Source organism: Tachypleus tridentatus, chromosome 10 (genome assembly GCF_004210375.1).
Source record: "Tachypleus tridentatus isolate NWPU-2018 chromosome 10, ASM421037v1, whole genome shotgun sequence".
NCBI lineage: Eukaryota > Metazoa > Arthropoda > Merostomata > Xiphosura > Limulidae > Tachypleus > Tachypleus tridentatus.
In genome coordinates, this window is record NC_134834.1 from 81,813,104 (window position 1) to 81,828,297 (window position 15,194).

The 15,194-nt window shown below is 34.5% G+C and overlaps 1 pseudogene across 1 annotated transcript in view; it reads left to right on the forward strand.

Moving 5' to 3' along the window:
* Window positions 1–15,194, forward strand: part of LOC143229707 (ephrin type-A receptor 4-like) — a 199,906-nt pseudogene that overhangs the window by 158,184 nt on the left and 26,528 nt on the right. The window contains exon 4 of the transcript XR_013016011.1: window positions 14,974–15,128. The product of XR_013016011.1 is annotated as an ephrin type-A receptor 4-like (transcript). The remainder of the gene's footprint in view (window positions 1–14,973; window positions 15,129–15,194) is intronic.

Consider the following 15,194-nt stretch of genomic DNA (forward strand, 5'->3'; position numbering starts at 1 on the left):
AACATTAACAATATATTAGTGTTTACTTACACACATACATTGTTGATTCTTACGCTCGAGAATCTTTTACAACTTAGTGAATAGGCAGAAATTTCCTGACACAAGTTTAACAGTATAAGTCTTATACATTTTTAACTATAAATTTAACTTAACCATTGATATTGAAATAGGTATATAATAGTAAATCCGTTACAGACTTCATTTACCTTCCATGTCAGATATTGTGACTCTATCCTTTTTTACATATAAAAGAGGAATAGTACCTAGTTTTCTCCTTCCTTCTGCCTTCCAAATGGGAATAATCTATCTAACTGACATCTTGAGCATTAATCTTGCGAGATATTCTTTGACCTAAGCCATAAAATCCACAGGAAAGTCTTGATATTTCGTGAGCAAATTATGTAATCTATAGCATTAATCAACTGTAACACCTTCATAGCTCTAATCATACAGCTCTTGTAAACCTGGTGGTACACCGTTTTTATATGAAAATTTGACATCAGACTTCCTACATCTTGCTGAAAGGTGGTTACTTCTGATGTTTTTTTTTTATTATTACTCAGAAGTACTACATGTACAGCTTCATATTTTGCAATATTCCATCCAGATCCAGTTCTGATTTTATGGTTTGTTGTGTCCATTCCCATGATAATGACAGCTGTGTTTATCAGATCACTGAGGATAATTCAAATCATTAATCTGTCAGCACGTACTAGAGTGTTTGGTTCTATTATGGCTCAACCAATAAATAAACTTCATTTTTAATAAGTTTTAATACGAGTATGTCTTCTTGTCACTGGAAGTTAAACCTCTAGTGTAGTAATTTACATGTAGTGCACATGGAATTTCTGGTAATATATTGTAAAGCTATTTGAAAATAACCTAACTTCTCATTGGTGTGTCCACATGAAGTCAGTTCCCAATATCTACTCTTCCGCGATGTCAGTTTCCCTCGTCATGCGGTGTGAAGTAACAGTAACAATAAATCCCAACTTCCCTCTTGCGGGAATTCTGTTCACATCACTCCACTCTGTTTCATTATTGCTAGTGGCAGTTCCCACGTCTTATTATTATATTGGGTCGAACTGTTGTAGCTGTAGAATCAGTGTCGATCAACATACTGCAAGACTTCTCATCAGTAAATCCGTGGACTTGTGCACAAGTTTCCTTTTGGCAGAAGGGGTATTATCAGCTTAACGTCGCTCCAATAACTCCATCTAATTCCTGTTTTCAAATGCCTGGTTAGCATTTTGTTATTCCTTTAAGGTGGTTGGGCTTAGAGACTCACTATTGTCTCCTTGGTGTATTAACGTGTGTTGATTTCATACAATCATGGCCGCGTTTACCACATATGTAGCAGGTATATTTCACTGAAACCCCTTTGGGAAGAGTTGCTATTTTCGACGTGATATTGTCTACGGTTTCTGGCAGTGTTTTGTATATACTTGAAACATCTCTTGTCTTGTGCAACACAGTGGCTCGGCAGTTTGTCTGAAGAGATATAACGCTAAAAACTGGGTTTTAATATACGTGGTGGACACCGCTTACATAGGCCGTTGTTTAACTGCATGCTTTGCAACAACAAACGATCTATTTCCAACTGATTTATTTCATCCATTTATTCTGTGACTACATGCCTAACCAATCCTCTCAATTGTTGTACACTATTAAGAGGAGGTGATATGTTAGTACTACAGAACGTGGTATTTCTGTAACTTTCAGGTAAAATTTTAATGATTTCTAGTTCCATTGTCAACTGCAGAGCTTCATTTAAAGATGTTCCCCTACTTTACTTCTGCCTAATTCTTTTATCTTCTTCTGTTATGGCATCTTTTACACGGATCGTCCAGGTAAGATAATTGGACAAGCTTTTCTAACACTTTTTCTCTAAATTGGACTGAGATCTTTCTTTTTTATCCTGTTCCAGAACATTTCTTTGGATACTTCTTTTTATTATGTCACTCCGAACTTGTTGGATAAAGCTTAAGGCAGCTACCAATGCTTGATAGTGTTTACAGCTCCTACGTGGAAGATTTCTTAATTCGTAAAACTGGTTCATTTAATTGAGCAGCAATCTTGTTCACAATTATTCCATCTGTTCACTGTGGAAATCATTTTCAACTGAGTTTGGTATTCTTTCCATGATTTCCGTCACAGTCCATTGATTTCTCAATTGGGCGACTTTGTGTTATTGGCCAACTAAATCCTGGAATTGGATTTAGCAGTGACGTGGATGGAGTAATCCAGAAAGATTCTGTAGTAACAGGGTACACACCAGTAGGGATGACAGATGTGGACCAAGTAGTTGGTTTTATTCCATATTTTATAGTAAATGATATTTTAGGTTGGAATCTTTAGATAATGCAGAAATAGAAGAGACTGGTTTAATTTTTGCATTTTAAAATTTGTTTTCAGATGTTTCATTTTATGACTGATGCTCTTTTCTACCTCGGTGATCTTTTGTTGTTGTTTTTCTTCACTATTGTTCTTACAACTTCTCCATTGTCTGTTAATGTCTTTATGCATTTATTAATCTTATTGTTGTAATTCATCTGTATATTTCCAAAAATCTCGCTTCAGTCATCTGTAATTTCTAATCTTCATTATTGTTTAAATATTTCTTTATTTTTCTTTTAACTCCTTTCGTAAATCCCTCTCTTGTTCTTTTAACGTTGTGTCTTTCTGGTTCCTTTTCTAATTTCCTGTAATTCTTTTAGTTAACTTTTAATTTCCTCTGAGTTTATTTCTATATCACTTCCTTCTTGTTTTTTCCTTATTTCTTCTGTCTCGTTCTTTTTAGCCCCGCACTGGCATAGCGGTATGTCTGTGGACTTACAATGCTAGAAACCGCGTTTCGATACAGATAGTTCATTGTAGTTTTGTGCTTGGCTTCATTCAAAATAAACAAGCAAACATTGTTGTTACTCGTTTCATTTTCTATCTCTTTCTGTTCGTTTTTATTCCCATTGTCTTATCTCTGTCAGGTTTTCTGTCTTGCTCTGTAGACTTGTTTTTATCATCTTAATCAGTTGTATTTTAAATCCAATTAAAGTTCTAGTTTTCACCAAAATATTCTCACTTCTTTCACCAGTTACTATAACATGTTCGATCATTTTTATCGTTCTGCAGTTTCGTGTTCAAAATAATGCGACGTAACGAACTAGTTTATTTGTTTTATTACATTTTTACAGGATCCGCTCGCTTTGACAAAAGTCGTTGGTCTTAGTTTCAGAAATTAAGTTCCAACGGAAATTCCTTCTTAAGGTAATACAGCTAACACACAAATAAACTTACTTGAACAATTTCACAGCTGAACGGTCGAGATGGTTAACTAATATTTTGAATACTGTAATGTACTCTGAATCATTAAAAACTCAATGTTTTACTTATTCTCATATTTATAATGAGTTTTTTGGTTTTGCATTTCGCGCTAGCCGTCCCTAATTTAGCAGTGTGAGACTAGAGGGAAGGCAGCTAGTCATCGCCACCCACCGCCAACTCTTGGGCTACTCTTTTACCAACGAATAATGGGATTGACCGTCACATTATAACGTCCCCACGGCTGAAAGGGCGAGCATCTTTGGTGCGACGGGGATTCGAACTCGCGGCCCTCGGATTACGAGTCGAGTGCCTTAACCACCTGGCCATGCCGGGCCTTTTATAATGTGTCTTTACTTGTAGATATTCCACAAAGTCATTCGATTATTAATATTAAATTATTAAAAAATACTTTTACAAATTTTGTAAATCTAGTGTCATTATCATTATATTAATTCCTTCTTGCAAAAAAATAAAACAACTAGAACGTTGAAAATAAGTTCCTAACAGTACAGTACAAACAGTTGGATTCTTCGTGGTATAAACAAAATATTTTTGTTTACATTAATGTAAATACTTTTTTTATATTCAGAATCTCATTTGCTCTTTTAGAAATTGGAAAGTTACAGCTTATTTAAGTAAATTCGGAGATGTGTTTTAAACTCTCAGTTGCGTGAAACAAGAAAAATAACATTAACATAGCCTGATATTTATTTATGAACTTCTTATGCTCACCACAACGTGAATTTTAGTGAAGAAAAGATGATGAAGATGGTTAGATTAATCTTGGTTTGCTCCCCAACCTCTCTACGACAGACTAGTTTTGCTGAATCCACGGCTCATTAATGCTGCTTGGACCAGCGAATGAGAGTAGCGAATCAAATAATAATTACGCCTTACGTCATCACCTAGTATTGCTGATAAAAACTAAATGCTAGTGACTAGAGGATAAAATATGCAAAAATGGTTAATTAGTTAACACAATTAATCACCATTTAAATCTATTTAAAAACATAATAGAAGACTGAGTTATAAAATAATTCGATTTGCAAGGTAAACCTTGGTTCTCATTTATGATAGTTTTTCACAGATTTGGTGTCAGGTTCTGGGCTAACCAATTTGTTGAATGAGTGTCAGCTTTTGACAGCCCCTACCAACAGTCACACCATTAAAAGAAAAAAATAAACAACAAAAACTTAAATTATTCATAACGTAAGTTAATATTTTTTACATTGTGGTAATTATTATACACATTATGATTTTTTTTTATTTAAGTGGCAAATGTTAAATGTTTTATTTTATTATAGGACTTGGGATGTCTTCGGGACGCTTTTCAAATATGTTATTTGGCTTTATTTCTGTTTTAGTGCAAGGAGAGACGCTTTTCAATTACTTTATCTCTGTTTTACTGCAAGGAATAATATACTCTTGATATAAATTGGTATTTTTTCCCAAAGCATTTTCATTTTATGTATTTCTTGCCCCCACCCCCCACTGGGGGCTTATAACGCAAAAAATCTGGTTTCGATATATACAGTGGGCAGAACACAAAGAACCCACTGCATATCTTGTGCTTAACAATAAACAAAAGTGTATTTTTTAATTTTTTTGTTCGGTTATATTATTCGCAAATATATATGTGCTATTTTTGAATTTGGGGTATAATACGAAATAAAATATGGTGCTTTGGGAGTTTCAGAAAACTAGGGTAAAGGGAGTGTGTGGAACCTGATAAAAGTCAAATTGAAAAAAAATGTTTCATTAGAACGTTTTCGTCATTAGCAAGAGGCAAAATAAAGAAGAATGGAATACTAAAGCATATTTAGTAAGGTAGCAGATTTTCAGTTTGCTGACCTGTAATGTAATTGTAGGTTTGAATCATTTTAATAAATTACGTGCTACCTCTACAATGTCCATGCACTGATAGAAGTACAAATTAATAATAATACCAGGATATAAATTGAACAAAACGATGCCCTTACTATTCAGGCTGCAGTCACAAACTATAATTATACAAAAGTCCTGCGGAAATGAATGGACTTGGATTATACTACATCACCACCAGATGTCACTGTACCATCTCAAAGATCGTTTGACACGAGGACGCTTTCAGTGCACAGCGGTATCGGATGGCGGCAGACCAACAGCAGACGGGTGTGTGTATGGTCGACTGGGCTTGGTTTTTGTAGTTTTTCAATTCGTGAAACGTCCTATGACAAGACCAAGATGGATGAGCATAAGCCTATTGAAAATAGAAGTATTGTCAGCATGTATGGGCGACTGGTAGAGACATACCTTGCAGGGGTTTCCATTGCAGAGTAGCCTTGCCAATTATTATACACGTGACTATAAACTTCTTTATAACTTCTAAAAACTAACTTCTCTGATTTTAAGCTGAACTGTGTCGTGTGTGATTAGTGATAAAATGTGAAATACCGGAGCCTCTGTAAACGCCTGCGAGAAAATTGGGTGGAAATACTGACTGTAGTTTGATTGTAACAAGACTTCAGAATGTATTTCGTCTTGTGGTTTAGTTCACTTGTTTGTGCGAGTATATGTGGTTATCTCTGAATTAGTTCTTCAACGTTCTGCTTTATTTTGAAATTTAAAGTAAAATATTACTGTACACTGGAACTTTTTTATATTGACCTAGAAAGAAAGGTTTATTAGTTCAAATATTAAAAAACTTTGTATATATAACAAAACATTACATGAAGTTTCTCACTTGAGCCTGTAGTTTTTGTTTCACAAAACATTACATGAAGTTCCTCACTTGAACCTGTAGTTTTTGTGTTTCACAAAACATTACATGAAGTTTCTCACTTGAACCTATAGTTTTTATGTTTCACAAAACATTACATGAAGTTTCTCACTTGAACCTGTAGTTTTTATGTTTCACAAAACATTACATGAAGTTTCTCACCTGAACCTGTAGTTTTTATGTTTCACAAAACATTACATGAAGTTTCTCAATTGAACCTGTAGTTTTTATGTTTCACAAAACATTACATGAAGTTTCTCACTTGAACCTGTAGTTTTTATGTTTCACAAAACATTACACGAAGTTTCTCACTTGAACCTGTAGTTTTTATGTTTCACAAAACATTACATGAAGTTTCTCACTTGAACCTGTAGTTTTTATGTTTCACAAAACATTACACGAAGTTTCTCACTTGAACCTGTAGTTTTTATGTTTCACAAAACATTACACGAAGTTTCTCACTTGAACCTGTGGTTTTATGTTTCACTTCTACATTTTAATACTTCGTCCTCTCCGCCTGTCTCAAACGACCCCCCCACTTCACTCCCCTCCCCTGTTCTTTTTACACATCACAACTCTAACCATTAGCTTCTATTATCGTTTTGTCCAGATAAAGGTCATCATGTCCTTCAATGCCTCAGTTCACTCTTCATTGGTCACTCATCTTGACACAGATCATTCCTAGTACTTGTATTTTAACTGCAGTACAGCCTCTGACCCCCATCCTCTAGAGCGTCTAGGCTATTACCCATTTAAAGTTATTATTCATCTATCTGGTTAACTACACTTCTATTAAGTTTAGTGTCACGTTACTGCACAATTGTACGTCACACTTTGGGGCCGTGAGTGCATTACAAGAATGACTGTCAAATACCACTATTCGATTAGAGAAGCCCAGGCGATAACAGTGGTTACTGCTGCCTTCCCTCTTTATCTTTCAATTCTCTATTAGAGACAGATAACTATAGTGTAGCTTTGGACGAATATCGGAACGAACAAACGACCATCTCACACCATTCTATTTAAACTACAAATTCTTCACGTGTCTACCTTCCTGTTCTCTTTCTGGGGTACTGAGCTGTTCTCCTTCTGGGGGTACTGATATTCGGTTTCAGGATTTCTACCTTGCTGTTCTCCTTCTGGAGGTACTGATATTCGGTTTCAGGACTTCTACCTTGCTGTTCTCCTTCTGGGGTACTGATATTCGGTTTCAAGATTTCTAGAATTTTTTCTGAACTCTATAAACAAGTCGCATGTTTCTGTCGGCGTTCTCGTATTCTGCTCACACATTTAATTTTTCTGTCTTACACTTAAAGGAACGAGTTACAACCGAGTTACATTGCTGCTCTTCATTACTCCGATTTAATCTCCAAGCTGAAAAAAAAAAACATCTATATTCCTGGCTTCCATTTCCACCGACCTTCGTGCGGAATCAATTCACTTTTATAGCAACCATTTTAAGGCTACAATAAAAAAAAATATACTACAGATGTATTTCTACAAAATAATGTAATTTAAACAAAGCTATACGTGATAGTGTGGTTCGTATTTTTTTAATAATGCATTCTGTACTTCTATAGAGATGTGTGTCCTAATACTACTACTACTTCGGTTCTGAAACATTTACTGAAATGTAAATGCATTTTGTTACATGTGTATTTGTTTACATTGCCTGATTACGTATAGATACTCGTTAAACAGAATAACAAGAGTTTAACATAAGTATTTTTTTTAACTTGACATGCGTGGCAACAGAGAAATTTTTCGCATAGTACTCGAAACAGCGTAAGTGAACAAATTTTCTCAAGTTAAAACTCTACGACTTAGCGTATCTAGAACTTAAGTGAAGAGCTCTGATACGACTTAGCGTATCTGGAACTTAAGTGAAGAGCTCTGATACGACTTAGCGTATCTAGAACTTAAGTGAAGAGCTCTGATACGACTTAGCGTATCTGGAACTTAAGTGAAGAGCTCTGATACGACTTAGCGTATCTGGAACTTAAGTGAAGAGCTCTGATACGACTTAGCGTATCTAGAACTTAAGTGAAGAGCTCTGATGTAATAAAAAAAATCTAAAATTTAATCAATTTTTTACTGAACAAGAAGAAATATTCTAAACACTTGTAACAGTATAATTGTTCTTTTTAACAGACACAACATTACCCTAATGAACGCTTAAAATTAGAGCCGTTATATTAATTAAATTGTTATATCTCACTCCTGCACTTAAAGAAAAAAGAAAGAAAATTATAGACTTTATTTTTAAGTGCAATCCGAAATCGACAGTTATTTCCATGACGTACTTCCATTGAAATAGAAATAAACTCCAGCACGTGAAAAAGTCCCCCGCTGGTACGGCGGTAAATCTAAGGATTTACAATGCTAAAATCAAAGGTTCGATTCCCCTGGGTGGACTCAGCACATAGCCCGATGTGGTTTCGCTGTAAGAAAAACACACACACACACACACACACGTGAAGAAGAAAAGTCTTACATTCAATTGAGATTTGTAATTATTGCAAGTTTATTCTGTTTAACTAGAATTAAGATATTTATCTTGCTATAAACTTGTTATTAAGCATGTTATGATGATGAAAGTTATTTGTTACAACATATTTTGAAAACTAATGTGTATGTTAGGTTTTTACACCTAAATCATCCATTTGTTAAGTTGAATGTTTTTCAATTAATATACCAGATAATCGTTAAATATTATAGAGCTCAGATGTGATATATTTATACGAATTATTTTCTCAGGTTTTAATAAATTAAGCAACTATTGTTTTGATTATATTTTCTCTTTTAACTTGTGTTTGGATAAACCACAATTTTTGATTCCATGTGACATTTAGAATGAAAATCAAATCTCCGTGCTAAATGATATTATTTGAATTAATTTTGTATCGGACTACGTTAATCAAAATGATGTGTTTGTGCACAAATATCTCTATCAAACACTCCAAGCCTTAGAGTGAGTGTGTATAGAACACAGCTTAAGCACAAATGAATTTCGAGTCACGCCGCTGGAATCCGGGTTTCGATACCTGTGCACGGATATCTCATTGTGCATAACTTCAAACAAACTGCAGTTATTAAAAATAAAAATAGATAAACTTTTTAATTTCTAGCTTTCATTTTTGAGGAGCACAAGTGAACGGACTAGTGATAACGTGAGCATTATAACACAGAAAACTGCTACATGTGAAGTTTATCTCACATAGTAAGAATATACTTTAACATAAAGAGCGTGTGATAGTAGTAAGTTCGTAATCATAAAGCGTGTGATAGTAGTAAGTTCGTAATCAAATTTGATGAAAAGTTTTGGTTCTTTTCACCAACCAGTGTTCAAACAGAACAGAAATATGGAAAACTAAATATATTTGTGATATGATTCATTAAGAACTGGTTTTCTAGAACATCAAATCACTCCTTGCTTTGTAACGTTTACAAAATGATCACGTTTTTTTTGTTTGTTTTTTCCAATTTTCGTGGGGGTGAGGGAGAGAAACACCGATTTTTTTATCGTTTATTTTTTTTTAATGTGAGAAGCGTTACTTTGCTTAAATAATAGATACATTTTGTATTTATTTGGCATTGTTTAAACTTACGATAACTTGAGCAAAAAAATCAGAGCAGTTTTACAGATAGGTTTAAAGGTAACTAATAATAAAACACGTGTTTGATGTTTACCTTGTAAATTTACAGCACTAATTCTGTAGGAATGTATAGTGTCTATGCTGTTACAATACTCAGATACCTCATAGTTACGGACACGTTAATCTTGAAACATAAAATATCAGATATGTTTTGTTCTTCAATACACAAACATGCGTAAGGTTGTATAAATATTTTGTTTCCCCATGAGTGTTTGAAACCTTTGTTGTTTTGTGTTACAGTTAAGGTAAAAACTGAAGTTTAGCTAACTGGCGAGATTATGTTTATTTCATGTTTTACACTATTTTCAGAACGCAACATCTTCAAAACTATATATAAATCTCTCTAATTGTTTAGAGTTAAATGTCGAACTTACCATCATTGCGAAGAGACAATATTTGTAAAAGAATGAAAGGCTGTAAAACGTCTTCTCTCAGTAGCAACGTATAAAACTCGTTTTAAAAGCAACCCTAAAGGTATGTAACATTGTTGTTGTTTTATTTCCTTTCTTAGACTAGCGAGCCGGCCTGACATGGCCTAGCGCGTTAAGGCGTGCGCTTCGTAATCTGAGGGTCGCGGGTTCGCGCCCGAGTCGTGCCAAACATGCTCGCCCTCCAAGCCGTGGGGGCGTTATAATGTGACGGTCAATCCCACTATTCGTTGGTAAAAGAGTAGCCCAAGAGTTGGCGGTGGGTGGTGATGACTAGCTGCCTTCCCTCTAGTCTTACACTGCTAAATTAGGGACGGCTAGCACAGATAGCCCTCGAGTAGCTTTGTGCGAAATTCCAAAAACAACAACTAGCGAGCCCGGCATGGCCAGGTGGTTTTAGGCGCTCGACTTGAAATCGGAGGGTCGCGAGTTCGGATCCCCGTCACACCAAACATTCTCGCCCTTTCAACCGTGGGGCGTTCGTTATAAGTGACGTTCAATACCACTATTCGTTGGTAAATTAGCCCAAGAGTTGGCGGTAGGTGGTGATGATTAACTGCCTTTCTTCTAGTCTTACACTGATAAATTAGGGACGGCTAGCGCAGATAGCCCTCGAAATTCAAAACAAATAAATAAACCAGTTCTTAGACTAGCGATAGTTGTATAAATTCAAATAACGCCTGTTACTAAAGATTACCGTGGAGGGGAACATTACAAAAAATAAATTTAAAATAATAATAATAAAATAAAACAGCCACCTACGTTCTAGGCTTAAAAAATAAAAATTAAAAAAAATGAAAGAAAAATATAAATGGACATTGCCCTGAAAAGGACCAGATTTAAAGTTATGGTATTACTTCAGCCATTTTGTATTTACTCTAAATGTATTAATCAGTCCAATCCAACTGAGTAATGGAAGGAGGAAGAAGTCTAGTGTACCTGACTCTCCTGGGTATACAAACATATATATACCCAAACACCTATAGATAGATAGATAGATACTAGCAATAGGAGGAAGAGGTCTCGTGCACCTGACCCTCCTGGGTATTCAAAAATTAACAAACCCAAATACCCACACAGATGAAGCGAACTAGCGATGCTATTAATCGCTGTCTTCCTTGCAAGATTTAAAGCAGAAAAGACGATAAAACGATGTCTTTTATTCATGATGACACTCATGAAGTTCGAGCAAATTAGGCCTTAAAAAAGTCGTACAAAAGGAGGTTTTGTTTCACCATGAAAAGAGTATTTTATTTCCTTCAGATCTTTCAAAATAGTAGAAACATTTCTCTCTTTCTTTATTCACTGGAAATAAACGTAGTAAGAGAAAGAAAAGGGCTCAATACGGGACATGTTTGATTTATGTATATATTGCACACTAAAAAATAAAATTAACATCGTTCAGAAATGATAATTAAATATTTGTATATTTTGTTCTTTTTTTATAAAGTATTTAAAGATAAAAACGAATTATTTAGCTAATAGTTATTTATAAGATCTTTGTACTGTCGTTTGATTTTACAATTATTTTAAATTATTCTTCTGAAATGCTGTTAATTGGTCGACTTTGGTCTAATACCACTGTAATTGTTCTGCTTTATTTCGTTTGGGAACCTGTTTCTCGTAGAATGCTGAATTTATATCCTATATTTATTATTCGGGGGCGCGAGTTGATTCTTTGGTAGAGCCTTTCTCTAAAGAACTTGTTTGTTTTTCTTTCATTCTCTCAATAATGTGTAAAGTTTGTTAGTTAATATTTTTAATGAATGATGAAATTAGGTTACACTTAACGTGCAGTTCATCTTCAGAATGGGGGCTGTCGCATGCAGTATAACTCTGAATTTTAAAGCTGCCGAGACGGATTTGAATCCATACAATACCACAAAATATTTCTCTTACTTTAAGCTGTAGGTGCATTATAAGAGTAGCAGTCAATTCCCCCATCGTGGATGATAATGGTGGAATACTGCTGTGGCCCGGCATGGCCAGGTGGGTTAAGGTGTTTGACTCGTAATCCGAGGGTCGCGGGTTCGAATCCCCGTCGCACCAAACATGCTTGACCTTTCAGTCGTGGGGGTGTTATAATGTTACGATCAGTCCCACTATTCGTTGATAAAAAGAGTAGCCCAAGAGTTGGCGGTGGGTAATGATGGCTAGTTGCCTTCCCTCTAGTCTTACACTGCTAAATTAGGTATGGCTAGCGCAGATAGCCCTTGTGCAGCTTTGCACGAAATTGAAAAAACAAAACAAACAAAATACTGCTAACTAGCTGCCTTACCCTTTGGTTAAGTAGTTCAAAATTAGGGACGGCAGCAAGTAACCGTTGTAGTTTTACAGTGAATACAACAGGCTTTATTTATTATTGAGAAAAACTAATTGGTCGTTTCTGATATTTTTATGCTAAAGTTGTATTCACCTATATTGCTAATATAATGTCTGTTGGTCGTAAGTAATCTACACGTGACTTTTAGTCAAATGATAAAGAATAAATTGACGTGTCTAAATGGAAACATGTTCCAGTTTATTTTCTGCAACATTTTGAGCAAGTGTCACGCTACTAAATGCCCTTCACTGCATATATTTATTTATTATAATTTATATACCACAGCATATTTAGTATTTTGTGTATCAGAATAACTTTTATGTATATCTGTATGTTTATCCATAAAAAAAGAAAAAAGAAAATTGCACGAGTTCATATAATTTTTTTCGCTTATTTTAATAAGTTGTTGTTGTTGTTTTTAATTAAGCACAAAGCTATACAATGGGCTATCTGTACTCTGCCCACCACGGGTATCGAAACCCGGTTTTTAGCGTTATAAGTCCGCAGACATATCACTGAGCCACTTGGGGGCATTTTAACATGTTCCATGACTTCAGTAATATAACTTTTAATGTCTGTTATGTACCAAGTGTTTATTCTTCAAATATTTCCTGATTAAAATACAAGTTTTTCGATCTGTTGTTCAATTTTTACTATGCGTTCGCGTCGTGGTTCCCATAGCAACTAGTGAACACGTTCATCCACGAATAGGAAGATTAATGAACAAGGTTTCCCAAGTTCCGGCGCGAGAAATGGTTACAGGCTAAGAAATTCCTATTAGGAGAGCTTCTATTATCTTAACAGTGATGCATCTGCCAAAAGACGTTTTTCTAGATGTGCAAACTGGAGCAGGTCCGAACTCCGATTCAAATGCAAATATCTTTTATCTAGAGAGACTGTTGGTTGTTCTCTCTCCTCTAATACCACGAAACCAAGAAAGTGTATGAAAGGAAAAGGGATCGGAGGGGGCGATTGGCTCCCTGAACCTTTGGTTCACTACTCAAACAAAAGGAACTGCATTTGTTGTAAAGAAACAGCTGATATTGCTTTAAAATATTGACTGTATATTTAACTAGAAGTTGAAAAAAATCGTCCTTTCTTAAGGAGTATGTTATTAAATTCACCAATCGTAGACAAGGTTCGTTCAAGAAAAATGCAACTGCATAAATTAAGACCAATATATATATATATATGTTTTCTGAATAAAATCAAATGGCAGTTAAATAAACTGACGAGCAAACAAACAGAATAAAAAGATAGATGGGTGGAATAAAAATTCAGATTTTCGTTTTCAGATACCCTGATTAAATATTCTTATTTTGTGTTGGCTGGAATGAATTAACTTTAAATAATTTTAAATGCCCATCAATCATGGAAGTAAAACTAAATTTTATACGATCAAGTCACGTACAAATAAACAGTGGCTTTAAGGTTTACTGACCTTTAAAGATTCCAATTTTTGGGGGTGTGGAAAAATGTAGTTTAAGTTTTAAAATCTTTTGTGCGTTTGCATGCTAGATTAAAGAGTCTTCTTTCGATTTTGCAGGTTCTTTTTTGTAGAACTTTATGAAATCATTTTTAAGAGGTTTATGTATAAGCCATTATTGATGCCTATATATCATCGAGCTCTGGACAAAAACTGCTGGAGAAGATGAATTATCAGATGAGGCGATTTAAAACGTTTTATCAGTGTAATCCCTGTTATATTTTTGAAAGGTACATCGCTCTTGATTGCTAAAACCATTGCAAGGTTTGTATTATAAAATGAATAAGATTCAATACTTTTAGTTTCTGGCAACGTTGTGGCTGTGATAATAATTATATATTTCTACGTTCTCTGAATGACAGAGTTTTTGTTATATTAAAACTAAATATTTATTGGGTAAGTAACAGTTTTCATTTCTAATAATGAATAAGGATTTTAAGTTAAAAATTAATGGTTTTTTTTTTTTGGCTGGTGGCTATACGATAATTTTAAGGAATTAGAACTTTAAAATTCGAGGTGTGATTCTTGTGTTAGGTGCAACTAAGGTGACCCATTGTGTAATATTGTGCTTAGAACTAAATGAACAATTTTTTCCTTTTTTGTTATAAACATTACACCTTTTTTAACACTTTATTGCTATACTGAGCTAAATCTACCGAAATGGACATTTTCTTACGGTCGATTGAAGTTTTAAGTAGAACGTGGAAGATTTCTCATCAGTACCATAAGTATTATGATAGATTGGGAATGAATCATCAAACTGTACCGAAAAGACAATATAGAAAAAAAAAACTTTGTGCTAAACATACCTTTTCTGAGCATGGAAAGATTTTTCTGAAAGATTTGCAATCTTTTATTTTTAGATATATTTACGTATATACTGAGTTGATCTAAAAATATATTAATAAACATATATAATGTTCTAATATACTAAATAATCAGCTAGTGTAAAAATCCTTGCGTTATTTCTTTTGTGTGTATATATATAATTGTTTTCTTAGTATGTCCAAAAGAGACTTTTAAGTCCACAGTCGGAGATGAAAAGTGCGCTCCTTGTCCACGACACAGCAGCGCCCCTATAAAGGATCAATCGAATGTCACTGTGAAGAAAATTATTTCAGAGCATTGAAAGATCCTAAACATTTGTCATGTACTCGTAAGTATCTGTGATGCCTGTAACTTTGTTTTATGGTGTGTATTTAGTCTATAGTTATTCAGTTCC